The sequence below is a fragment of the Pan paniscus genome, chromosome 9 (assembly GCF_029289425.2).
Source record: "Pan paniscus chromosome 9, NHGRI_mPanPan1-v2.0_pri, whole genome shotgun sequence".
Lineage (NCBI taxonomy): Eukaryota > Metazoa > Chordata > Mammalia > Primates > Hominidae > Pan > Pan paniscus.
The window spans coordinates 72,567,740-72,593,486 of NC_073258.2; the positions used below are offsets into that span (position 1 = coordinate 72,567,740).

Here is a 25,747-nt window from a genome sequence, read left to right on the forward strand (position 1 = left end):
CTATCTCTCTCCCCAGTCTCACTTTCTGTGTCTGTCTCTGATCTCTGTCTCTTTTTCTTTCTCTTCCTCTCCCTGGCTCTCCACGTGTGTCATTTTCTTGGTGGATGGCAACTTCATCTGTTCTTCTGATATCACCATTTTGTTCACCCTGCGAGTCGATGATGCTCGATTGCGGGTTTTCTGTCTCTGCGGAGGCACTTTCATTTGCATCTCTGATGGGTTCATTGTACAACTTCAAATGTCTAATGGGTATCCAAACAGGAAGCTGATTTTCTCCTGGTGAAACACAAGCAATACCTCTCCCCCATGTTATCACCTTACCTATTTCCCATGTTTTGTTTTTGTTGTCTTTCTACCAAATCAGTTTTCCCTCATGTGGGCTGTTCTTTTTACCAGTAAAATGTTCTGCAGAAGTAGTGGTCTGATTTCTATGTATGTTTAGAAAATTTAAAGTATAGAGTGTTAGATTAAGTTGCATCTGGGGAGTGATATACTCCTTACTGTCTTTTTCCTTTTTTTGTTTAACCAATTGAGCTTTGAGTGTTCTAAGCAGGACAGGTAAGATCTGTGTCTGGCACTGCCAGCCAGGTCTCCTTACCCTCTGATTCCCTTTCTGCATGTGACTGAATGGGCATGTCAGGGTCTAGTAGGGGATCCAAGAGGAGGAAGCCTCATTAACTTCTATTCTGCAGCAATTGATGGCCACCCAACTTGAACAGTGGGGGCTTATCACCTCATGTACTAAGACCAGAGATAGCTGATGCCAAGGTTGGCTAAATTAGTAGCTTGAGATGTTAGGTTTTTCATTTGAGGTTTCTATGCTGCTATTGTCTTCTGCTTTTGGTCACAGAGGCTGCCACAATCCGCATGTCAAGTCCTCATGTGACAATATCCAGAGACAGCAAGGAAGAGGTACAGTGTATTCCTGCATGTTTCTTAAAAAAATGTTTTCGATAGAGAATAATTGTACACATTTATGGGGTCCATGTGAGATTCTGGTACATGCATGCAATGTGTAATGATCAAATCAGGGTCTTTAGGATATTAATCACCTCAAACATTGATCATTTCTTTGTGCTGGGAATATTTCAAATCTTATTGCTATTTAGAAATATACAATAAATCCATTTATCAGGATACAAAATCTATGTACACAAATCAGTAGCAGTGCTATACACCAACATCTACCAGACTGAGAATCAAATCAAACCCTTTTATAATAGCTGTAAAAATAAAATACTTAGGAATATACCTAACCAAGGAGGTGAAAGACCCCTACAAGGGAAACTACAAAACACTGTTGAAAGAAATCATAGATGACAAAAACAAATGGAAACACATTCCATGCTCATGGATGGGTAGATTCAATATTGTGAAAATGACCATACTGCCAAAAGCAGTCTACAAATTCAATGCAATTCCTATCAATGTACCATCATCATTCTTTATAGAACTAGAAAAAACAATGCCAAAATTCATTTGGAACTAAAAAAGAGTCTGCATAGCCAAAGCAAAACTAAGCAAAAAGAACCAATCTAGAGGCATCACTTTACCCAACTTCAAACTGTATTACCAGGCTATAGTCACCAAAACAGCATGGTGCTGGTATAAATCTAGGCACATGACCGATGGGACAGAGTAGAGAACCTAGAAATAAAGCCGCATACTTAACAGCCAACTGATCTTCGACAAAGTAAACAAAAACAAAGTAGGGAAAGTACACCCTATACAACAAATAGTGCTGGGATAATTGGCAAGCCACATGTAAAAGAATGAAACTGGATCCTTATCTCTCACCTTATACAAAAATCAACACAAGATGGATCAAAGACTTAAATCTAAGGTCTGAAACCATAAAAATTCTAGAAGATAACATTGGAAAATGCTTCTACACATTGGCTTAGGCAAACAGTTCATGACCAAGAACCCAAAAGCAAATGCAACAGAAACAAAGATAAATAGCTGGGACTTAATTAAACTAAAAGCCTCCTGCACAGCATAGGAAATAATCAGCAGAGTAAGCAGATCACCCACAGAGTGGGAGAAAATTTTCACAAACTGCATCTGACAAAGGACTAATGTCCAGAATCTACAGGGAACTCTACTCAGCAAGAAAAAAATAATCCCATCAAAAAGTGTGCCAAGGACATGAATAGACAATTCTCAAAAGAAGATATACAAATGGCCAACAAACATATGAAAAAATGTTCAACATCACTAATTACCAGGGAAATGCAAATGAAAACCAAAATGCAATACCACGTGTAAAATAAACAAAAAGAGGGCCGGGCGCAGTGGCTCATGCCTGTAATCCCAGCACTTTGGGAGGCCAAGGTGGGAGGATCACGAGATCAGTAGTGTGAGACCAGCCTGACCAACATGGTGAAACCCGGTCTCTACTGGAAATACAAAAATTAGCTGGGCATGGTGGCGTTTGCCTGTAATCCCAGCTACTCAGGAGGCTGAGGCAGAATTGCTTGGACCCGGGAGGCAGAGGTTGCAGTGAGCTGATATGATACCACTGTACTCCAGCCTGGGCAACAGAGCGAGACTCCATCTCAAAAACAAAACAAAACAAAACAAAAACAAAGCAAAAATTGATGTTGGCATGGACGTGGTGAAAGACAACGCTTTAACACTGATGGTGGGAATGTAAGCTACTACCACCACTATGGAAAGCAGTATGGAGATTCCTTAAAGAACTAAAAGTACATCTACCATTTGATCCAGCAATCACACTGCTAGGTATCTACCCAGAGGGAAAGAAGTCATTATATGAAAAAGATACTTTTGCACACATGTTTACAGCAGCAAAATTCACAGTTGCAAAACTATAGAACCAGCCCAAATGCCCATCAATCAATTAGTGGATAAAGAAAATGTGTTATATATATATATATATATATATTCAATTAGTGGATAATATATATATTATATATATAAATATATAAAATAGTGTTTTATATATATATAAACAGTGGATAAAGAAAATGTGTTATATATATATATACCATAGAATACTACTTAGCCTTAAAGAGGAATGAAATAATGGCATTCATAGCAACCTGGATGGAGTTGGAGACCATTATTCTAAATGAAGTAACTCAGGAATGGAAAACCAAACATTGCATGTTCTCACTCGTAAGTGGGAGCTAAGCTATGATGATGCAAAGGCACAAGAATGAAACAGTGGACTTTGGGGGCTCAGGCGGAAGGTGGGAGGGGGTGAGAGATAAAAGACTATACATTGGGTAAACTGCTTTGGTGATGGGTATGCCAAAATTTCAGAGATCACCACTAAGGAACTTATCCATGTAACCAAATACCACCTGTTCCCTAAAAACTATTGAAATTAAAAAAAGAAATATACAATAAATTGTTATAGTCACTTTCTGTGATAATAAACACTAGATCTTATTCCTTCTATTATATATTTTTATACACATTAATCAACCTCTTTTCAAAACCCTCCTATTCCCAGCCTCTGGTAATTATCATTCTACTCTTTATCTCCATGATATCAATTTTATATAGCTCCAGGGCACACAAGTCCATAACTGTGGTCTCTATCCCTGACCCTACTGACCTGAAACATGGCCCCCGCTTTGATTTCCAGGAGCATAAGCTGCTCATATAAGTGAGAGCATGCAGTAGTTTTCTTTCTGTGCATAGCCTAGTTCACCTGACATTATGACCTTTAATTCCATCCATTTAGCTGAAAATGACAGGATTTCATTCTTCTTTATGGCTGAATACTATTCTATTGTGTGTATATTCCCATTTTCTTTATCCATTCATCCATTTATTGACACTTAGATTGATTCCATATCTTGGCTTTTGTAAATAGTGCTGCAGTAAATATGGGGGTACAGATATCCCGTTGATACACTGACATGTTTTTTTGGATATATACCCAGGAGTGGGATTGCTGGATCATATGGTAGATCTGTTCTTAGTTTTTTGAGAAACCTCTGTACCTTTTTCATAATGGCTGTACTAATTTACATTCCCACCAACAATATACAATAATTTTCTTTTCTTCACATGCTTGCCAGCATTTGTTGTGCTTTGTCTTTTTCATAATAGCCATTCTAACAAGTGTGAGGTGATATCTCATTTTGGTTTTGATTTGCATTTCCGTGATGATTAGTGATGTTGAATATTTTTTCATAAACTTGGTGATTTGTATATCTTCTTTTGAGAAATGTCTGTTTATTTTTTGATAGTTTCTTTTGCTGTGCAGAAGCTCTTTCATTTAATTAGATCCCATTTGTCAAGTTTTGCTTTTGTGGCAATTGCTTTTGGCATCTTCACCATGAACTCTTTGCCCATCACTATGTACCGGATGGTATTGCCTAGGTTTTCTTCCAGCGTTTTTATAGTTATGGCTTTCACAGTTAAGTCTTTCAGCCATCTTGAGTTAACTTTTGTTTATGGTGTAAGGGAGGGGTGTTGTCTTTTCACTCTGTTGATTGCTTTCTTTGATATGCAGAAGGTATTTAGTCTAATAAAATCCCATTTGTCTGTTTTTGTTGCTTGTACTTTTTAAGTGTTAGCCATACAATCTTTGTTCTCAAGCGTTTCTCCTGTGTTTACTTCTAGTAGTTTTATAGTTGTGGCTGTCACATTTAAGTCTTTAATTGATTTTGAGTTTATTTTTGTAAGTGATGAGAGATAAGGGTCTAGTTTTATTCTTCTGTGTTTGGATATCTAGTTTTCCTGGCACCATTTAATGAAGAGGGTGTCCTTTATTCAATGTATGTTCTTGACTGCTTTCTTGAAAATCAGTTAGCTGTAAATATGTGGATTCATTTCTGGATTCTTTAATCTGTTTCCTTTGTTTTTGTGTCTATTTTAATGCCAATACACGCTGTTTTGGTTACTATAGCTTTGCAGTATGTGTGTATGTATGTATGTATATATATATATATATATATATATATATATATATATATATATATACACAATTTTTTTTTCTTTTTGAGACAGAGTCTTGCTCTGTTGCCCAAGCTGCAGTGCAGTGGTGCAATCTTGGCTCACTTTAAGCACTGCCTCCCAGGTTCACGCCATTCTCCTGCCTCAGCCTAACGAGTAGCTGGGACTACAGGTGCCCACCACCACACCTGGCTAATTTTTTTTTTTTTTTTTTTTTAAGTAGAGACGGGGGTTTCACCGTGTTAGCCAGGATGGTCTCGATCTCCTGACCTTGTGATCCACCTGCCTTGGGCTCCCAAAGTGCTGGTATTACAGGCATGAGCCACCGCGCCTGGCCGCTTTCCAGCATATTTTTAAATCAGGTAGTGTGAGGTTTCTAGCTTTGTTCTTTTTGCTCAGTATTGCTTTGGCTATTTGGGGTCTTCTGTGGTTCCATATGAATTTCAGGGTTTTTTTTTTCCTGTTTCTGTGAAGAATATAATTGATAGGGATTATACCGGATCTCTGGATTGCTTCGGGTAGCATGATCATTTTAACAGTATTAGTTATTACAACCCACGAGCATGAGATGCCTTTCCAATTCTTCCTGTCCTTCTCAATTTATTTTATCAGCGTTTTGTGGTTTTCATTGTAGAGGTATTTTGGTTTTTTTTCCCCCCATCCTTGGTTAAGTTTATTCCTAGGTATTTTATTTTCGTAGCTATTGTAAATAGAACTTCTTCCTTGATTTCTATTTTAGCTAGTTTGTTACTGGTATATAGAAACATTACTTATTTTTGTATGTTGATTTTCTGTCCTGAAGCTTTACTGAATTATACATCCGTTTTTTAAAATTTTTTTTATTTTTTATTTTTTATTTTCTGAGATAGAGTCTCACTCTGTTGCCCAGGCTGGAGTGCAGTGGTGCAATCTTGGCTCACTGCAACCTCCACCTCTCAGGTTCAAGCGATTATCCTGCTTCAGCCTCCCAAGTAGCTGGGATTACAAGCACCTACCACCATGCCTGGCTAATTGTATTTTTAGTAGAGACAGAGTTTCATCATGTTGGCCAGGCTGGTCTCAAACTCCCAACCTCAGGTGATCCGCCCACCTTGGCCTCCCAAAGTGCTGGGATTACAGGCATGAGCTACCATGCCCAGCCCAATTTACCCATTTTAAGAGTTTTTTGGTGGAGTCTTTAGGTTTTTCTGTTTACAAGTATAAGATTATGTCATCTGCAAAGTGAGACAATTTGACTTCCTCTTGTCCATTTTGGATGCCTTTTATTTCTTTATCTTGTCTGATCACTCTGGCTTGGATGTCCCATACTGTGTTGAATAAGAGTGGTGAAAGTGGGCATCCTTGTCTTGTTCCAGTTCTTAGAGGAAAGGCTTTTCAGTTTTTCCCAGTGAGTAGGATGTTAGCTGTAGATTTGTCATATATGCCTTTTCTTATGTTGAAGTGTTCCTTCTATGCATAATTTGTTGAGAGTTTTCATCATGAAGGAATGGTAAGTTTTACTCAGTGATTTTTCTGCAGCTGCTGAGATGATCAGATGGTTATTGCCTTTCATATTGTTGATATGATGTATCACATGTATTGATTTGTGTATGTTGAGCCATCTTTGCATTCCTGGGATAAATCCCACTTGATCATGGTATATTATCCTTTTCATTCATCATTAGATTTGGCTTGGTAGTATTATGCTGAGAATTTTTCCATCTGTGTTCATTAGGAATATTGGCCTGCAGTTTTCTCTTTTTGTTGTGTCCTTGTCTTGATTGGATATCAGGGTAATGCTGGCCTTATACAATGAGTTAGGAAGAATTCCCTCCTCTTCAATTTTTGGGAATAGTTTGAGAAGAATTGGTGTTGTTTTTTCTTTATAAATTGGTTAGAAATCAGCATAAAGGCCTAGTCTAGGGCTTTTCTCTTTTGGGAGATGTTTTGTTACTGATTCAAACCTGCTATTCATTTTGGGTCAGTTCAGGTTTTCTGTTTCTTCCTAGTTCAATCTTGGTAAGCTATGTATGTCTGGGAATTTATCCCTTTCTTCTAGGTTTTCCAATTTGTTAGCATATGGTTGTTCATAATAGCCTCTAATGATCCTTTTTATTTCTTTGGTAAGAGTTGTAATGTCTCCTTTTTCATTTCTGATTGTATTTATTTGGGTCTCCTTTTTTGTTTTGTTTGTTTGTTTGTTTGTTTGTTTTTGGTTAGCCTCACTAGTGGTTTATCAATTTTGTTTAACTTTTCAAAAAACCAACTTTTATCTTGTTGATTCTTTGCATTTCTTTTTTGTCTCTGTTGAATTTTGTTCTGCTATGTTATTTATTATTTTTTCTTTCTACTAATTGTGTGTTTGGTTTGTTCTTGCTTTTTGAGTTCCTTGAGGTTCATTTTTAGGTTATTTGAAATCTTTCTACTTTTTTGGTGTAGGCATTTATTGCTATAAACTTTCCTCCTAGTACTGCTTTTGCTATATCCCATAGGTTTTGCATGATGTGTTTCCATTTTATGTTTAAAAAAATATTTTGATGTCCATCTTAATTTCTTCATTGATCCAATGATCATTCAATAGCATGTTTAATGTCCATGTATTTGTACAGTTTCCAAATTTCTCATTGATTTCAAGTTTTATTCCATTGTGGTCTGAGAAGATACTTGATATGATTTTAATTTTTAAAATTTCATGGAGCCTTGTTTTGTGTCCTAACTTATGGTCTATCCTGGAGAATGTTCCATGTGTTGATGAGGTGATTGCATATTCTGCTGCTGCTGGATGAAATATTCTGAAAATATCTGTTAGGTCCATTTGGTCTAAAGTGCAGCTTAAATCTAATGTTTCCTTGTTGATTTTATGTCTAGATGAACTGTCCAATGCTGACAGTAGGATATTGAAGTTCTCAAGTATCATTGTATTGGACTCCATCTTTCCCTGTAGATTTAATAATATTTGCTATGTGTGTCTGGATGTGCTTGTGTTGGTTGCATGCATATTTACAATTGTTATACGTTGTTGCTGAATTGATCCCTTTATTACCATATAATGACCTTCTTTGTCCTTTTTACGATCTTTGACTTAAATCTGTTTTATCTGATGTAAGTTTAGCTACTCCTGGTTACTTTTGATTTGTTTGTGTGGTATATCTTTTTCAATCCCTTCACTTTCAGTCTATGTGTGTCTTTACAAGTGAAGTGAGTTTCTTGTAGACGTTGTTGGGTCATTTTTTATCCATTAAGCCTGTCTCTATGTTTTACGTAGGTAATTTAACCCATATTCGAAGTTATTATTGATAGGTGAGGACTTATTCCTATCATTCTGTTCATTGTTTTCTGGTTATTTTGTATATCCTTTTGATATGGTTTGGCTGTGTCCCCACTCAGATCTCTTCTTGAATTCCCATGTGTTGTGGGAGGGACCCAGTGGGAAGTAGTTGAATCATGGAGGCAGGTATTTCCCATGCTATTCTTTTGATAGTGAATAAGTCTCGTGAGATCTGATGGTTTTAAAAGGAGGAGTTTCCCTGCTCAAGCTCTCTCTTTGCCTGCTGCCATCCCTGTAAGATGTGACTTGCCTCTCCTTGACTTCTGCAATGATTTTGAAGCCTCCCCAGCAGTGTAGAACTGTAAGTCCATTAAACCTCTTTCTTTTGTAAATTTCCCAGTCTTGAATGTGTCTTTATCAGCTGTGTGAAAATGGACTAATACAGTAAATTAGTACCAGAAGTGGGGTGTTGCTAAAAGATACCTGAATATGTGGAAGTGACTTTGGAACTGGGAAACAGGCAGAGGTTGGAACAGTTTGGAGGGCTCAGAAGGAGACAGGAAAATGTGGGAAAATTTGGAAGAGATTTCCTAGAGACTTGCCCAAAATGCTGATGGTTATATGGGCAATAAAGTCTACGCTGAGGTTGTCTCAGATGGAAATGAGGAAACTGTCAAGAACTGGCACAAAGGTGACTCCTGTTATGTTTTAGCAGAGACTGGTGGCTTTTTGCCCCTGCTGTAGAGATTTGTGGAATTTTGAACTTGAGAGAGATGATTTAGGGTATCTGGTAGAAGAAATTTCTAAGCAGCAAAGCATTCAAGAGATGACTTGGGTGCTGTTAAAGGCCCTCAGTTTTATAAGGGAAGCAGAGCATGAAAGTTTGGAAAATTTGCAGCCTGAAAATGCAATAGAAAAGAAAAGCCCATTTTCTCAAGAAAAATTCGATCTGGCTGCAGAAATTTGTTTAAGTAACGAGGAGTCAAATGTGAATCTCCAAGACAATGGGGAAAATGTCTCCAGGGCATGTCACAGATCTTCATGGCAGCCCCTCCCATCAAAGGCCCAGAGGCCTAGAAAGAAAAGATGGTTTTGTGGGCTGAATCCAGGGCCCACCTGCTGTGAGCAGCCTAGGGTGCCTGAGTCCTGGCCACTCCAGCTGCAGCTAAAAGGAGCCAAGGTACAACGTGAGCTGTGGCTTCAGAGGGTGTAAGCCCCAAGCCTTAGCAGCTTCCACATAGTATTGAGCCTATGGGTGCACAGAAGTCAAAAATTGAGGTTTGGGAACCACTGCCTAGATATCAGAAGATGTATGGAAATGCCTCGATGTCCAGGCAGGAGTTTGCTGCAGGGACAGGGCACTCATGGAGAACCTCTACTAGGGCAGTGCAGAAGGGAAATGTGGGGTCAGAGCCCCCACATAGAGTCCCTACTGCAGCGCCACCTAGTGGAGCTGTGAGAAGAGGGCCACCATCCTCCAGACCCCAGAATGGTGGATTCACTGACAGCTTGCACTGTGTGCCTGGAAAAGCTGCAGACACTCAATGCCAACCCATGAAAGGAGCCAGGAGGGGGTTTATACCCTACAAAGCTACAGGAGTGGGGCTGTGGCCTTTCTTCTCCCAAGGCCATGGGAGCCCACCTCTTACATCAGCATGACCTGCATTTGAGACATGGAGTCAAAGGAGATCATTTTGGAGCTTTGAGATTTGACTGCCCCACTGAATTTTGGGCTTGCATGGGGCCTGTAGCCCCTTTGTTTTGGCAATTTTCTCCCATTTGGAATGACTGTGTTTACCCAATACTTATTCCCCCATTGTATCTAGGAAGTAACTAACTTGTTTTTGATTTTACATGCTCATAGGCGGAAGGGATTTGCCTTGTCTCACATGAGAGTTTGGATGGTGGACTTTTGAGTTAATGCTGAACTTAGTTAAGAGTTTGGGGGACTGTTGGGAAGGCATGATTGGTTTTGAAATGTGAGGATATGAGATTTGGGAAGGGCCAGGGGCAGAATGATATGGTTTGGTTGTGTCCCCACCCAAATCTCATCTTGAATTCCCATATGTTGTGGGAGGGAACTGGTGGGAAGCAATGGAGTCATGGGGGCAGGTCTTTCCCATGCTGTTCTCATGATAGTGAATATGTCTCACAAGGTCTGATGGTTTTAAAAAGGGTAGTTTCCCTGCAGAAGCTCTCTCTTTGCCTGCTGCCATCCATGTGAGACATGACTTGCTTCTTCTAGCCTTCCAAAGTGATTGTGAGGTTTCCTCAGCTATGTGGAAGTGTAAGTCCATTAAACCTCGTTGTTTTGTAAATTGCCCAGTCTCAGTCAGGTATGTCTTTATCAGCAGTGTGAAAACAGACTAATACACCTTTGTTCCTTTTTTCTCTCATTATTTATGGCTGCAGTTCGGTGGTTTTCTTTAGTAGTGTTGTTTGAATCCTTTCTTCTTTGTGTGTCTGCTCTGCCAGTGAGTTTTATACTTTCATGTATTTTCATGATGATAGATATTGTTCTTTTGCTTCCCAATGTAGGACTCCCTTAAGCATTTCTTCTAGGACCACAACAAACAAGACACAAACAAACAGTCTTTTTCTTATCTGGGAAATACTTTTTTCTCTTTTATTTATGTATTTTTTTTTTTTTTTTTTTTTTTTTTAGCAATGGAGTCTCACTCCGTCACCCAGGCTGGAGTACAGTGGCGTGATCATAGCTCACTGCAGCCTTGAACTCCTGGGCTCAAATGATCCTCCTGCCTCAGCCTTCTGAGTCTCTGGAATTGCAGATGTGAGCCACTGTGCCAGGCTCCTTCATTTGTGAAGGATAGCTTTGCTGGGTATAGTATTTTTGGCTTACTTTTTTTTTTCTTTTTTTTACATGTAGTATACATCCCCTTTTCTCCTAGCCTGTAAGGTTTCTGCTGAGAAATCCCGTTAGCCTGATGGAGATTCTCTTATAAGTGACTTGATGATTTTCTCTTGCTGTTTTTAGCATTTTCTCTTTGTCTTTTGACAATTTTACTGTAATGTGCCTTGGAGAAGACCTTTTTGAGTTGTATTTATTTGGTAATCTTTGAGCTTCCTGTATTTGGAAGCTTTCAGGAAGTTTTCAGTTATTATTTTATTAAATAGGTTTTCTATGCCTTTTCCCATCTCATCTCCATCCAGAACTCCCAGAATTTCAGTTTTTGGTCACATATGTGTCCCATATGTCATGTAGCCTTGCTTCATTCTTTTTTCTTTCTTTTTGTCTGACTGGATTATTTTAAAAGACTAGTCTTCAGGTTCAGAAATTCTTTGTTTTGCTTGATCTAATCTATTGTTAAAGCTGTCAATTATCTTGTGTATTTCTTTCAATGATTTATTCTCTTCCACGATTTGTGTTTGGTTCTTTGTTATGCTGTCTATCCCTGTTGAATTTCTCATTCAGATCATGAATTGTTTTCCTGATTTTTTTGTATTCATTATCTGTGTTCTCTTGTATCTCCCTGAGTTTCTTTAATAACATTATTCTGAGTTTTTTTCAGACATTTCATAGACTTTCTTTTCATTGGAATCTGTTGCTGGAGAATTATTGTGCTTCTTTGGAGATGTTATGTTTCTTTTTTCATATTTCTTGCATCCTTATGTGACTATCTGTGCCCATGACATAACAGTCACTTCTTCCAATTTTATGGATTGGCTTTTATATGGGAAAGACCTTTTCTTATAGCTGTATCTACAATGTTCATTGGATATCATACTTTGGCTTTGTTTCTGAGTGGGTACAGTGGTATAGTCTGCATATGATTTCTTCAGCTGTAATTGGCATGAGTGGTGTCTGTGAGTCATTCAGTGGCTTAGACTGCAGGTTTTTAAATTGTTTTCTTTTTTGTTTTTTGTGGCTGTTGAGATGGAGTCTAGCTCTGTCACCAGGCTGGAGTTCAGTGACACAATCTTAGCTCACTGCCACCTCTGCCTCCTGGGTTCAAGTGATTCTCCTGCCTCAGCCTCCTGAGTAGCTGGGACTACAGGCACGTGCAACCATGCCCAGCTAATTTTTGTATTTTTAGTAGAGGCGGGGTTTCACCATGTTGGCCAGGCTGGTCTTGAACTCCTGACCTCATGATCTACTCGCCTCGGCCTCTCAAAGTGCTGGGATTACAGGCATGAGCCACCACACCTGGCCAGACTGCAGTTGTTATTGGAGGCTGTGGTGAGGCTTTGCTGAGGATGGGGATGCCAGGAAGTCTTGTCCTTCAGCATCAGTGGCAGTGGTGGTGGACAAGGTTTGTCAATACTAGGGACCATGGGCAGTGTATATGGGCACTGATGATAGCCTGTCTGTGTGGGCCAATCCCTGGGCCCCCAGGTAACTTCTTTGGTTGCTGGCAGTGGCACCACTGGGTCATTTGGGCAGGTGCATCTCTGGGCTCCTGGGTGGTATGTGTGGCAGTCTGATCTCTAGTTCTCCAGGTGATGTGTGCAGGTTCTGGTGGTGGGTAGGCAGGCATTCCCTCAGGCCTCTCAGTAGTAAGTGTGAGTACTAGCTCTGGAGGCAGGTGAGTCAATCTCCAGGCCCCCAGATGGTACATTCAGGCACCAGCATATTCCTATGCATTTCTAGATAAAAGTATTTTTCAGAAAACCTGAACATATGTCCTATTAATACAACTTACCCTCATCAGCTCTGCATGAGAAGAAGGGGGAATTCCCTCAGCAGAACAGTCAGAATGGAATCACAGTCTTGTTTTGAGCCAGTCACTGGTAAGGGGGATTAAGCTAATATGATAAGCTCAGAATCTAAACCTTAGACTAGAGAATGGCAAACTTTTTCCATAAAGATGCAAATGGTAATATTTTATGCTTTTGGTCTAGATAACCTCTGTTGCAGTGATGCAGTTGTGACATCGTAGCCTAAAAGCATATGTAGACAATGCATAAATTAATGGACCTGGATTTATTCCAGTAAAACTTAATTTATATAAACAGTCAGAGGGCCAGATTTGGCCCTTGGTCTATAGTTTGCCAACCCTGTTTAGAACAGTCACAATTTATTCCCTGGGGCTGGGCCAACTTTTTCTTAAAAGAAAAAAAAAGAAAGCAACCCACTGTCAGAATAAAATAGGGTTTCTATTTAAAAAGAAGAAGAGGCTGGGTGTGGTGGCTCATGCCTATAATCCTAGCACTTTGGGAGGATGAGGCAGGAGGACTGCTTGAGGCCAGGAGTTTGAAACCAACTTGGGCAATATAGTGAGACCCTGTCTCTGCAAAGAATAAAAAAATTAGCCAGGCATGGTGGCACATGTCTGTAGTCTTAGCTAGACAGGAGGCTGAAGGGGAAGATCACTTGAGCCCAGGATTTTGAGGTTACAGTGAGCTCTGACTGTACCACTTGTACTCTAGCCTAGGCAAAGAGGGAGAACCCAAAAACAAACAAACAAACAAAAAAAGGTTGGTTGGGGCAGGTGGGAGAAGAATGTATTTCTGAATCTCTGGGTAGGTTACTGGTAGTGTCAGGTCAAACTAGCTCTACAGTCATATTCATTATAAATAAAGGCAACTAGAAGATCTCCATCTAGCTATAAAAAATTGGTTAACATCTACAGAGATAAAGGACGGTGACCCTTGTATCAGATAGTTGTTTTCACAAAATGCTGCATAACAAGTCACTCCAAATCTCAGTGGCTTAAATACAACAATCGTTTATTTTCATGGATCTATGGGTCAGCTGAGGATTGGTTAATCTGGCATGAGCATGTCTGGGAAGCTCGACTTTGCTCTTGGTGTCTCTTATCTTCTGCTGGAAGCAGCAGTCTGGCCTGGGCTTGTTCTCATGGTGATAGCAGGAGTGAGCGAGCACAAATGAATGCACACTGTCCAAGTTTTTGGTCATGCAGATTAATATTCCACTGGCCAAAGCTAGACACATGACTAAACGCAACATTAGGGGCTGGAGAAATATACTCCGATTCTTCAGTGGGAGGAACTGCAGAGACAAATGGCAGAGTCTTGGATACAGGGAGGACATGGATCCATTAATGTACCTTAATCAACTGCAACCCTCTAACCACCAATACAATTAAATAAGTATTTGTTGAATGCACTTGTGCCTGAATCCTTCTGGCTGCAGCCCAGGCAATGGGGGCCTGACTGGGGAGGGGCCATAGCAGGGACTCGATGTCCTGCATGTCTGCATGTCATTGTGTATGGCCAACTCCACATTGGTCATGGCTGACTTGCTTTGTCCTGCCTCCCCAAGTGGCAACGATTGGCTGATTTTATTTCTGAACAATTTTGACAAAGTTGTTTTCAGGAGCCCAGGAAGCAAATCAGTTGTAGATTTGAATTTTGCAGGGGGTCAGAATTGTTGAATATATATATAGTCTTTTACATGCTGATAATTATTTCCATACCACAAAGAAGGCCAGATATTAGGAAGCTGCTCTTCAATTCCTTTGCCCCATGAACTCATGAGCTATGTCTATGTGGGGGCACTCACTTGTTAGAGCTGTTTCCCTTCATAATAACATCAGCCAACATTCTAAATAAATGCAGGAAATTAAATAGTCTTCCCCAGACAAGTACTTTGCCCTTCGAAAGTGAATTACACATGGTAAAACAAAACATAGTCACATTAAAAAAACAAAAGTTCTTTGTCAGGTTGGTGTGGCTTCAGCAAAGATAATCTTTGCCTCCAGAGTAGAAGATCTTTGGAATCCACAGTATTGCATATGGCAGCCCCACATCTTGTTTCCTTTTCTTTTTTTTGTTTTTAACTAAAAGAGTTGAAAATTTTATTTTCTCATTTCCCAATACAAATGAAAACTGCGTCTTTTTTGGTCCCACTTCTCCCCTCCAAAACTATTCTCTTTGATAGGGCAAGGGGGCAAGTCTTCCTTATGCTGTTAAGAAAACCCAGCATCACAGCGCATGATCTCCTGGTGAAGGGAGCAGGTAAATATAAACTCATATAGGCCGGGCGCAGTGGCTGATGCCTGTAATCCCAGCACTTTAGGAGGCTGAGGCAAGTGGGTCACAAGGTCAGGAGAGTGAGACCATCCTGGCCAACAACTTGAAACCCTGTCTCTACAGAAATAAAAAAAAAATAGCCAGGCATGGTGCGCACACCTGTAGTCCCAGCTACTCAGGAGGCTGAGGCAAGAGAATCACTTGAACCCAGGAAGTGGAGGTTGCAGTGAGCTGAGATCGTGCCACTGCCCTCCAGCCTGGATGACAGCGGAAGTCTCTGTCTCAAAAACAAAACAAAACAAAAAAGCACACAACAACAACAACAACAAAACAACACTGATGTAATGAGGCCTCCCCTCTATCCTTATCTGTTTGGTCGAGTCATTCTGGGCTGACTGGGCACCATCATGAGACGGGAAGGAGGTCTCATCATTGGGCATCCAGGCATCATGGGCATGTGGCCTCCCATGGGCAGCCTCATTCCAGGAGCAGGTCCCACTGGCATCATCCCAGGAGGAGGGGGGCCCATCACTGGCATCATGGGAGGGCCTCCCATATAGGGTGCTGCCATCATACTGTGTGAGAAGTGTCAAATACACATTAGATTGTGAAGCCTTCATATAAAAAGAAAGCAAATTATTTTGTTAATAATAAAATATTTTATACCTGTAGATCTGGTATTTTGGATAGATTTATTTAAATCTGTGATACTATTCCAATTACCTTCACTTCTTTTGTTTTACTTTTTGGTTACTACAAAATGCAAAAGTAAATATGTGGCTTGCATCGTATTTCATCACATTTAGTGTGGGCCCTGAGGGTCTAGGGGAGTTATGAGCCTTAAGTTGAGGGTGACCCAGGTCAACGTGAATTGCTCTGAAAGAGAAGCAAAGGGCATAAAGAGAACGTATAAATGGAGAGAGGGAGCTCAGTCTCACAGGGTTAGGAAAGGCTTTCTTTCTTACAGTCTGGCATTTCTTCAAAAGCTTAAACACAGAGTTCTATGACCCAGCACTTCCACTCCAGTTTATGAAAGAAATGAAAATATATGTCTATGCAGAAACCTGTACACAAATGCTCATAGCAGCATTATTCACAATAACGCCAAAGTGAAAACAACACAAATGCTTGTCTACTGATGAGTGGAGAAATAGAACAGGGTTTGACCATGCAATGGAATATTATTCAGTCATCAAAAGGAATGAAGTACCAACACGTGCTACAACACGGATGAACCATGAGAATATTATGCTAAGTGGAAGAAACCAGTCACAAAAGGTCACATATTATAAGATTTCATTTATATGAAATGTCCAGCACACGCAAATCTATGAAGACAGAAACCCTGTCTCTACTAAAAATATAAAATTAGATGGGCGTGGTGGCACATGCCTGTAATCCCAGCTACTCAGGAGGCAGGAGAATTGCTTGAACCTGGGAGGCAGAGGTTGCAGTGAGCCGAGATTGTGCCACTGCACTCCAGCCTGTGACAGAGACTCTATCTCAAAAAAAGTAGATTATCAGGGCTTAGTGGGAGGAGGAAATGGCAGGTACCTGCTAATGGATACAGGGTTTCTTTTTGGGGTGATGAAAATGTTTTAAAATTGATCATAATGGTGGTTGTCGAGCTCTGTGAATGCACTGAAATCATTGATTTGTTCACTTTAAATAGGCAAATCATACGGTACCCGAATTATATTTTAAGTTATATTAAAAAAGTAAAATCTTCCCTGAAGAGATGACACTTAAGGAGAGGCATAGGGGGTGGGATGAGTTCACTAGGTAGAAAATGCGGAACAGCATTTCAGGGTGAGAAACAACATAGTGAACTCCCTGAGGTTAATAGGCATGGAGCAGATTTAAGGGACTTTTTTTTTTTTTTTTTTGAGATGGAGTTTCGCTCTTGACCCCCAGGCTGGAGTGGAGTGGTGTGATCTTGGCTCACTGCAACCTCTGCCTCCTGAGTTCAAGCGATTTTCCTGTCTCAGTCTCCCGAGTAGCTGGGATTACAGGTGCCCTCCACCACACCTAGCTAATTTTTGGATATTTAGTAGAGATAGGGTTTCACCATGTTGACCAGGCTGGTCTCGAACTCCTGATCTCAGGTGATGCACCCGCCTCAGCTTCCCAAAGTTCTGGGATTACAGGTATGAGCCACTGCGCTCAGCCAGATTTAAGGGACTTTCAAGAAGTTTGTGTGGCTGAAGCCTGCAGGGCAATCGAGAGAATCAGGAAATGAGGCTGGAGAAAGAGAGGGGCTAGGTCATGGAGGGTCTCACATTAGGGTGTTGAAACATCATAGGAGTGGTCCCACCTTGGGCATCCCACGTAACTACTCTGTGTCCCAGCTTCCCCACTGGTGAAATAAAGGGCTGATGTACGGATGGACTGAGATAGTGTGTGCTCAGTAAAGGTGACCTTTTATCATGGGTTTTTTTTTTTTTTTTTAGACGGAGTCTCACTCTGTCGCCCAGGCTGGAGTGCAGTGGCGCGATCTCAGCTCACTGCAGCCTCCGCCTCCCGGGTTCACGCCATTCTCCTGCCTCAGAATCCCGAGTAGCTGGGACTACAGGCGCCCGCCACCACGCCCGGCTAATTTTTTTGTATTTTTAGTAGAGATGGGCTTCACCATGTTAGCGAGAATGGTCTGGATCTCCTAATGTCGTGATCCACCCGCCTTGGCCTCCCAAAGTGCTGGGATTACAGGCATGTGCCACTGCGCCTGGCAGAGCTTTTATCATTGTTAACCCACAGAGCAGTGGGAGCCATTGAAAGTGATCCATTCGGATGCACCTTATGAAGTGATTGCTTTGGTTCCTGTGAGGAGTGCAGATTGTCACAGGACCAGGGGAAAACAGGCCAGTCAGGATGCATTTGCAGTCAGACAGCTGGAGGTGATGGTGGCTTGGTTTATGGTGGTGTCAGGAGACTGGCTGAGCAGTGAACGGATCTGAGAAAGATTTAAGAGGTAAAACCCACGTGACTTGGTCACTGAATGTGGATTGGGTGGGCTGGAGGGAAGGTAAGAAAGAATGAGAAGAAAAACATACGCAGGTGGGCCCTCCAGCCTAAGGTTACTTGAGGTCCCTTTGTGAAGAGGAATGTTTGTGTTGATGATGAAGATGTCTAGACTTTGAAAGGCCATTTGCAGTATTTTTTTTTTTTTACCAGCCAACAACTCCTCCTTCCCTATGCCCTAAACATATGAATTTTTTTGCCCTAATTTATCACAGAAAGATGGACGTTCATTTGCTTTAATGAGCAATGCGGAATGCCATTAAGAAAGCATATTAAATTAATCTAGATTGCTGTGAGGGAGTTAAATCTGTTTAGATGTGCACCAGTGTTACTATAATAGTTTGGTCTCAACCCATTTCTGGCCTGCAGCTGCAGGAGGTTGACTCCCAGCTTGCTTTCATTTGAAAGATCCCAGCAACAAGCACATTTGGCATTTCCAGCCAAACCCACTTTGTGCAGCGAAGGAAAAGTTGAGGAGTGCCTCTATTGTTTTCCCCCAAATCCTTTGGCAGAAATGTGGCTGGGAGCTTCATTGCTGATTTTTTCAGTTTTAATATTGCTGTGGAAAGCCTGTACCAACACTCAGCCATGTTATTCATCCACAGCTCCAGTCTGGGCTGTGATTTGTTTTTCCTTTGAGTGACACAACCTCATTTTCCATTAAGACTCAATGCAAATAGACACTCGTGCACCATCACCATCACTCCCCCTGCTTGGCAGAGGGAAGTCAATGGAGTGATTCTAGTTTGGTGTTCATATTGGAGGGTTTTATTTGTTTATTTATTTTGAGACGGAATCTGTCTCTGTCACCAGGCTGGAGTGCAGTGGCGTGATCTCGACTCACTGCAACCTCTGAATCCCTGGTTCAAGTGATTCTCCTGCCTCAGCCTCCCGAGTAGCTGGGCTTACAGGCATGTGCCACCATGCCCGGCTAATTTTTCATATTTTTAGTAGAGACGGGGTTTCACCGTGTTAGCCAGGATCTCCTGACCTCGTGATCCATCCACCTTGGCCTCCCAAAGTGCTAGGATTACAGGTGTGAGCCACTGCGCCTGGTCTGGAGTTGTTTTTAAAAGCACATTTCTCTCAAATTAACTCCAGGGTGTCCCACTGTGACTTGGGCAAAGGTTTCGATTTTCTGGAGGTGGAAAGTCAAACTTCAAATAGAATTTGGGGGCTGGGCACTGTGGCTCATGCCTGTAATCCCAGTACTTTGGGAGGCTGAGGTGGGTGGATCATTTGAGGCCAGAAGTTTGAGACCAACCTGGGCAACATGACGAGACCACGTTTCTACTAAAAGTACAAAAATTAGCTAGGCGTGGTGGTACATGCCTGTAATCCCAGCTACTTAGGAGGCTGAGGCAGGAGTTATCGCTTGAACCTGGGAGGCAGAGGTGTCCTGCGTCCACACCCCATGAGGTGTAGCAGCTGACTGAAGATAAATTCGGTCACGCTGTGTTGAGATTGGGGTTGCTGTTATCATACCTCATCCCCACCCCTGCTAGACATCCACAAGTAGTCATCTTCAATGAGACGTCCCTCCTGCCCCTGGCTGCCTTATTTCATCTGCACCCAACCATATCCATTGCTTGTCAGTGGGCCTCAACCTTGGCTGCACCTTGGAATCTCCTGGGGAGATGAGACAATACCAAGGCTCTCTCTCACTTAGCATGATGTTTCCAAGGTCCATCCACATGTAGTAGGCACCAATACTTCCACTGTATGGATACAGCACATTTTGTTTATTCATTCATCAACCAAATGGCCAGCTTGATTGTTGCTACCTTTTGGTTATTATATATATTACATGATTCCATTTATGTGAAAGGTCCCGAATAGGCAAATCTATAGAGGCAGAAAGCAGGTAAGTGGTTGCCAGGAGCTGGGGGAAAGGGGAGGGGATGGAGAGTGCTTGATGGATGCAGGGTTATTTTTTGTGGGGGGCGGGGGGTGTTAATGAAAATGTTTTGGAGCTAGACAGAGATGATGATTGCTTAACATTGTGAATGTATTTAATGATACTGAAGTGTATGGCTTCATACAGGAACTTGTATGTTATGTGAATTTTGCCTCATTAAAAAAATACTGCTAAGAGCAATGGCTCATGCCTGTAATCCCAGCACTTTGGGAGGCCAAGGCGGGAGGATCATGTGAGGATGGGAGTTCGAGACCTGCCTGGCCAACATGGTGAAACCCTATCTCTATTAAAAATACAAAAATTAGCCAGGTGTGGCAGTGCATGCCTATAATCCCAGCTACTCAGAAGGCTGAGGTAGAAAAATGGGTTGAACCCAGGAGGCAGAGGTTGCAGTGAGCTGAGATCGCATCACTGCATTCCAGCCTGGGTGACAGAACAAGATTCCATATCAAAAAAAAAAAAAAAAAAAAAAGACACACACACACAAAAATACTGATGCCCATGTTTCATCCCCAAGAGATTCTGTAGTAATTGATCTGGGTTGCAGAGCCTGGGCACTGGGTTTTTAAAATCTCCCCAGCTGATTCTGACGTGCAGCTGTGGTTGATAATCTCCTTCTGGAATGAACTTGTTCATGTTTTACTTGTGTTGTTTTCTAGACTGCCTTTGCCTTTCTGTTTCCCTTCACATCTTTGGGGGGTAATTTTTACAATGCAGTCTAAAAACCAGCTGCCTCAAAATGCACTGGGATCCCTCATAACCAAGTAGCTCCCCATCTCCAACTCTGACCTGCCAAGGAAGAATCTTGTGGATGGGGCTGAGGACTGTACATATTGAAACAGGCAGTGACCTGGGAACTATTTCTGAACACCCCTATGATTCCCCTGTGTTTGCTCTTTCCTTTCACATTTGGACCCCTTTGTGTGCTGACCACTGGGCTGTTGCACGTGGACATAGCATTAAAAAGACAGGCCAGGTGCAGTGGCTCACGCCTGTAATCCCAGCACTTTGGGAGGCTGAGGTAGGCAGATCACTTGAGGCCAGGAGTTCAAGTTCTGCCTGGACAACATGACAAAACCCTGTCTCTACCAAAAATACGAAATTAGCTGGGTGTGGTGATGCAGGTCTTTGATCCCAGCTACTCAGGAGGCTAAGGCTGGAGAATCTCTTGTGCCCAGGAGGGAGAGACTGCAGTGTGCCGAGATCGCATCATTGCACTCCAGCCTGGGTAACAGAGTGAGTCTCTTAAAAAAAAACAAAAAGACAGAGATGGTCCTTCCTTTATGGAGCTCTCAGTAAAACAAGAAAGTTCATGATGTCCTGGCATTTTTCAGAAATACATTTGGTATATGTAGCTGGGGTCACATGCTTGACATGCCTATTGAAAGCTTCTGGGTAGGAAGAGAACAATCATCACAGCATCACAGCCTGGCATAACTGTCTCCCAGGACAGGTCTCCCTGGGGAGACTGAGACCACAGCTCTGAAATCAGAGCTCAAATCCAGCTTCTACATTTTCCTCAGTAATGTACATGATGCAAGACAGTTTTTATATTAGTTATCTATTGTTGTGCAACAATATTACTGCAAACTTTGTGGCCTGAGACAGCATACAGTTATCACTGCATGGTTTCTGTGCATCAGGAATCCAGGTGTGACTCAGCTGGGTTCAGTGCAGGCTGCAGCCATAGTGTCAGCCAGGGCTTGGTTTTCATCTAGAGGCTTGACTGGTGATTGATCTGCTTCCCGGCTCATCTGGTTGTTGGCAGAACTCAGTTCCTTGCAGGCTGCTGGACTCTGGGCCCCAGTTTCTTGCTGCCCTCAGCTTCTTACCACATGGGCCTCTCCATCTGCCCGCTCATGACATGGTAGCTCGCATCTTCAAAGCCAGCAAGACAGACAGCCTCCTAGCAAGACAACTTAACATCCTATCTAACACAATCACTACATCCCATCACCTCTGCCATATTCTCTTGGTTATAAGAAAGTCATAGGTCCCTTTGTCAGATGAGTAGATTGCAAAAATGTTCTCCCATTCTGTAGGTTGCCTGTTCACTCTGATGGTAGTTTCTCTTGCTGTGCAGAAGTTCTTGAGTTTAATTAGATCCCATTAGTCAATTTTTGCTTCTGTTGCCATTGCTTTTGGTGTTTTAGACATGAAGTCCTTGCCCATGCCTATGTCCTGAATGGTATTGCCTAGGTTTTCTTCTAGGGCTTTTATGGTTTTAGGCCTAACATTTAAGTCTTTAATCCATCTTGAATTAATTTTAGTATAAGGTGTAAGGAAGGGATCCAGTTTCAGCTTTCTCCATATGGCTAGCCAGTTTTCCCAGCACCATTTATTAAACAGGGAATCCTTTCCCCATTGCTTGTTTTTGTCAGGTTTGTCAAAGATCAGATAGTTGTAGATGTGTGGCATTATTTCTGAGGGCTCTGTTCTGTTCCATTTGTCTATATCTCTGTTTTGGTACCAGTACCATGCTGTTTTGGTTACTGTAGCCTTGTAGTAGAGTTTGAAGTCAGGTAGCATGATGGCTCCAGCTTTGTTCTTTTGGCTTAGGATTGACTTGGCAATGCAGGCTCTTTTTTTGGTTCCATATGAACTTTAAAGCAGTTTTTTCCAATTCTGTGAAGAAAGTCATTGGTAACTTGATGGGGATGGCACTGAATCTATAAATTACCTTGGGCAGTATGGCCATTTTCATGATATTGATTCTTCCTACCCATGAGCATGGAATGTTCTTCCATTTGTTTGTATCCTCTTTTATTTCCTTGAGCAGTGGTTTGTAGTTCTCCTTGAAGAGGTCCTTTACGTCCCTTGTAAGTTGGATTCCTAGGTATTTTATTCTCTTTGAAGCAATTGTGAATGGAAGTTCACTCATGATTTAGCTGTCTGTCTGTTATTGGTGTATAAGAATGCTTGTGATTTTTGCACATTGATTTTGTATCTGAGACTTTGCTGAATTTTGGTATTTTTAGTAGAGATGGGGTTTGCTGAATGCAGCCCCCAGTCACATACCCCCTGCTTGGTCAATCGATCACGACCCTCTCACGTGGACCCCTTAGAGCTGTGAGCCCTTAAAAGGGACAGGAATTGCTCACTTGGGGAGCTGGATTGTTAGAGCCATGTACCACCATGCCCAGCTAATTTTTGTATTTTTAGTAGAGACGGGGTTTCACCATGTTGGTTGCCCAGCATAGTCTCCATCTCTTGACCTCGTGATCTGCCCACCTTGGCCTCCCAAAGTGCTGGGATTACAGGCGTAAGCCACTGCACCCAGCCCAGAAAAGGCTTTTCATACTTGCTTCACAGGCTCCTGCATCCTAGCCCAACACCAGGTGCTCACCACATGTGGGCTGTGCTCATCCATGATCATCTCTCCCCAGGCCTGCTGTTCCTTGAGAAACGAAGTTGTAATGGGCAGAATTCTAGGACAGCCCCCAAGAGACCCACTCCCTTATATCTGCTCCCTGTATCATCTCCTCTTCTTGAGTGTGTCCAGAGCTTGTGATTTGGCCAAGGGGAAGGAATTTTGCAAATGAGATTATGGTCACACCTGCTTTGTTAAGCACATTTGCTCAGCTGACTTTAAGTTCATCCAAAGCAGGATGATCTTAGGTGGGCCAGACCTAATCAGGTGAGCCTTTTAAAGGTGAAGTTTCAGAGATTCAACACTTAGCCTCCAAGGAGACACAAATGGCCATGCTGTGAGCTGTCTTTGGAGGTGGCAGCTCTAGGAGCTGAGGGCCTTCGTTCAACAATTGCAAGAAATTGAATTCAGTCCACAAACTGAATAAGCTTGGAACAGGACCCTGAGCATCTGATGAGACCCCAGCTCCAGCTGACACTCTGGTTGCAGTATTGTGACCCTGAATAGAGGACCCAGTTAAACCCTGCCCAGACCCTTGGCTCATGAAAACAGATAATAACTGGGTGATGTTTAAGCTCCTCAGTTTGCACTGGTAAATCCACCAACAGGAAAGTAATATAGAAGTTAAGTGGGCTGGGTGCGGTGGCTCTTGACTGTAATCCCAACACTTTGGGAGGCTAAGGTGGGTGGATCACAATGTCAAGAGATTGAGACCGCCCTGGCCAACATGGTGAAACCCCATCTCTACTAAAAATACAAAAATTAGCCAGCTGTGGTGGCACACACATGTAGTCCCAGCTATTCAGGAGGCTGAGGCAGGAGAATCACTTGAACCCAGGAGGTGGAGGTTGCAGTGACCCGGGACCATGCCACTGCACTCCAACCTGGCCAACAGAGAGAGACTCCATCTCAAAAAAAAAAAAAGTTAAACGAATACTTTTGAGCATTGATGGAAGTTGCTTTCATTCCCTCTTACTTAATCGTCTTTATCTTAGCCCTGAAAGAGGGATGCTTTAACCTCGTTTGTAACAAGTGAGTCTGAGGCCCAGGAAAGTGACAGAATTTAGCAAAGTCCACCTTGCTACCTGGTGGCCCCAGCTAGAACTCAACCCCAGGTCCATATACCTAAAGTCATTACAGCATCCACTAAAATTTTGCCCCTCTGTCCATGCCTTCCTCTTTAGAAGCCTGTTCCTTCAGGGACAGATCCCAACCCAGTGTTACATGGTACTGAACTCTGATTTTCACAAAATATAGTAACTACCCCACAAAATTGATAATCGTATTTTTGAGCCGGGCACTGTGTTTCATGCCTGTAATCCCAACACTTTGGGAGGCTGAGGTGGGTGGATCATGAGGTCAAGAGATCGAGAGCATCCTGGACAACATGGTGAAACCCCATCTCTACTAAAAATACAAAAATTAGCTGGGAGTGGTGGCAGGCGTCTGTAATCCCAGCTACTCAGGAGGCTGAGGCAGGAAAATCGCTTGAACCCAGGAGGCAGAGTTTGCAGTGAGTCGAGATTGCACCACTGCACTCCAGCCTGGCAACAGAGCAAGACTCCATCTTAAAAAAAAAAAAAAAAAAACTATTTTTGAGTCCTTATGTGTCAACCACTGGGCTATCCCAACACCAATAGATATTATGATTATGATTATTTTTTCCATTTTAGTGATGTGGAAATAAACACATAGAAAGGTAAAGGAACTTGCCAAAGGTGATGGTCACACAGCCAAAGAACTGTAGAAGTAGCACAGGAATCCCAGCAAACTCACAGCCAATCTCTGCTTTTTACCTTCACATCATACTGTCCTCAGACTAAAACCCTAACTCTGATGTTCCCAGTCAAAAATCATACTCAAGGTTGGGCACGGCAGCTCATGCCTGTCATCTCAGCACTTTGGGAGGCCAAGGCAGGTGGATCACCTGAAGTCAGGAGTTCCAGACCAGCCAGGCCAACATGGTGAAACCCCATCTCTACTAAAAATACAAAACTTAGCCAGGTGCAGTGGTGGGTGTCTGTAATCCCAGCACTTTGGGAGGCTGAGGCACGAACATCACTTGAACCCAGGAGGCAGAAGTTGCAGTGATCCATGATCATGCCACTGCAGTCCAGCCTGCACAAGAGAGTGAGACTCGGTCTCAAAAGAAAAAAAAAACTGTGCTTAATAATAGCTTGGAAGTGCACATATCTTCTGTGAAGGTTGATGGACTACAATTAGCTTCAAAACACAAATAAGTAACTGTGTTTAAATGAGGCTTTCTGTGTAATAGCTAGGGAAAAATCAATGTAGCTATTCATAT

General features: G+C 42.0%; 1 protein-coding gene and 1 long non-coding RNA gene across 2 annotated transcripts in view; both read right to left on the reverse strand.

Moving 5' to 3' along the window:
- The window catches only part of LOC130540629 (uncharacterized), a 192,117-nt gene that overhangs the window by 1,286 nt on the left and 165,084 nt on the right, over positions 1–25,747 (reverse strand). The window lies entirely within an intron of this gene.
- The window catches only part of LOC129393287 (uncharacterized), a 105,851-nt gene continuing 80,104 nt past the window's right edge, over positions 1–25,747 (reverse strand). The window contains exon 6 of the long non-coding RNA XR_010113472.1: positions 1–25,747. This exon is cut by the window's right edge and continues 7,195 nt beyond it. This is a non-coding gene — a long non-coding RNA (uncharacterized LOC129393287).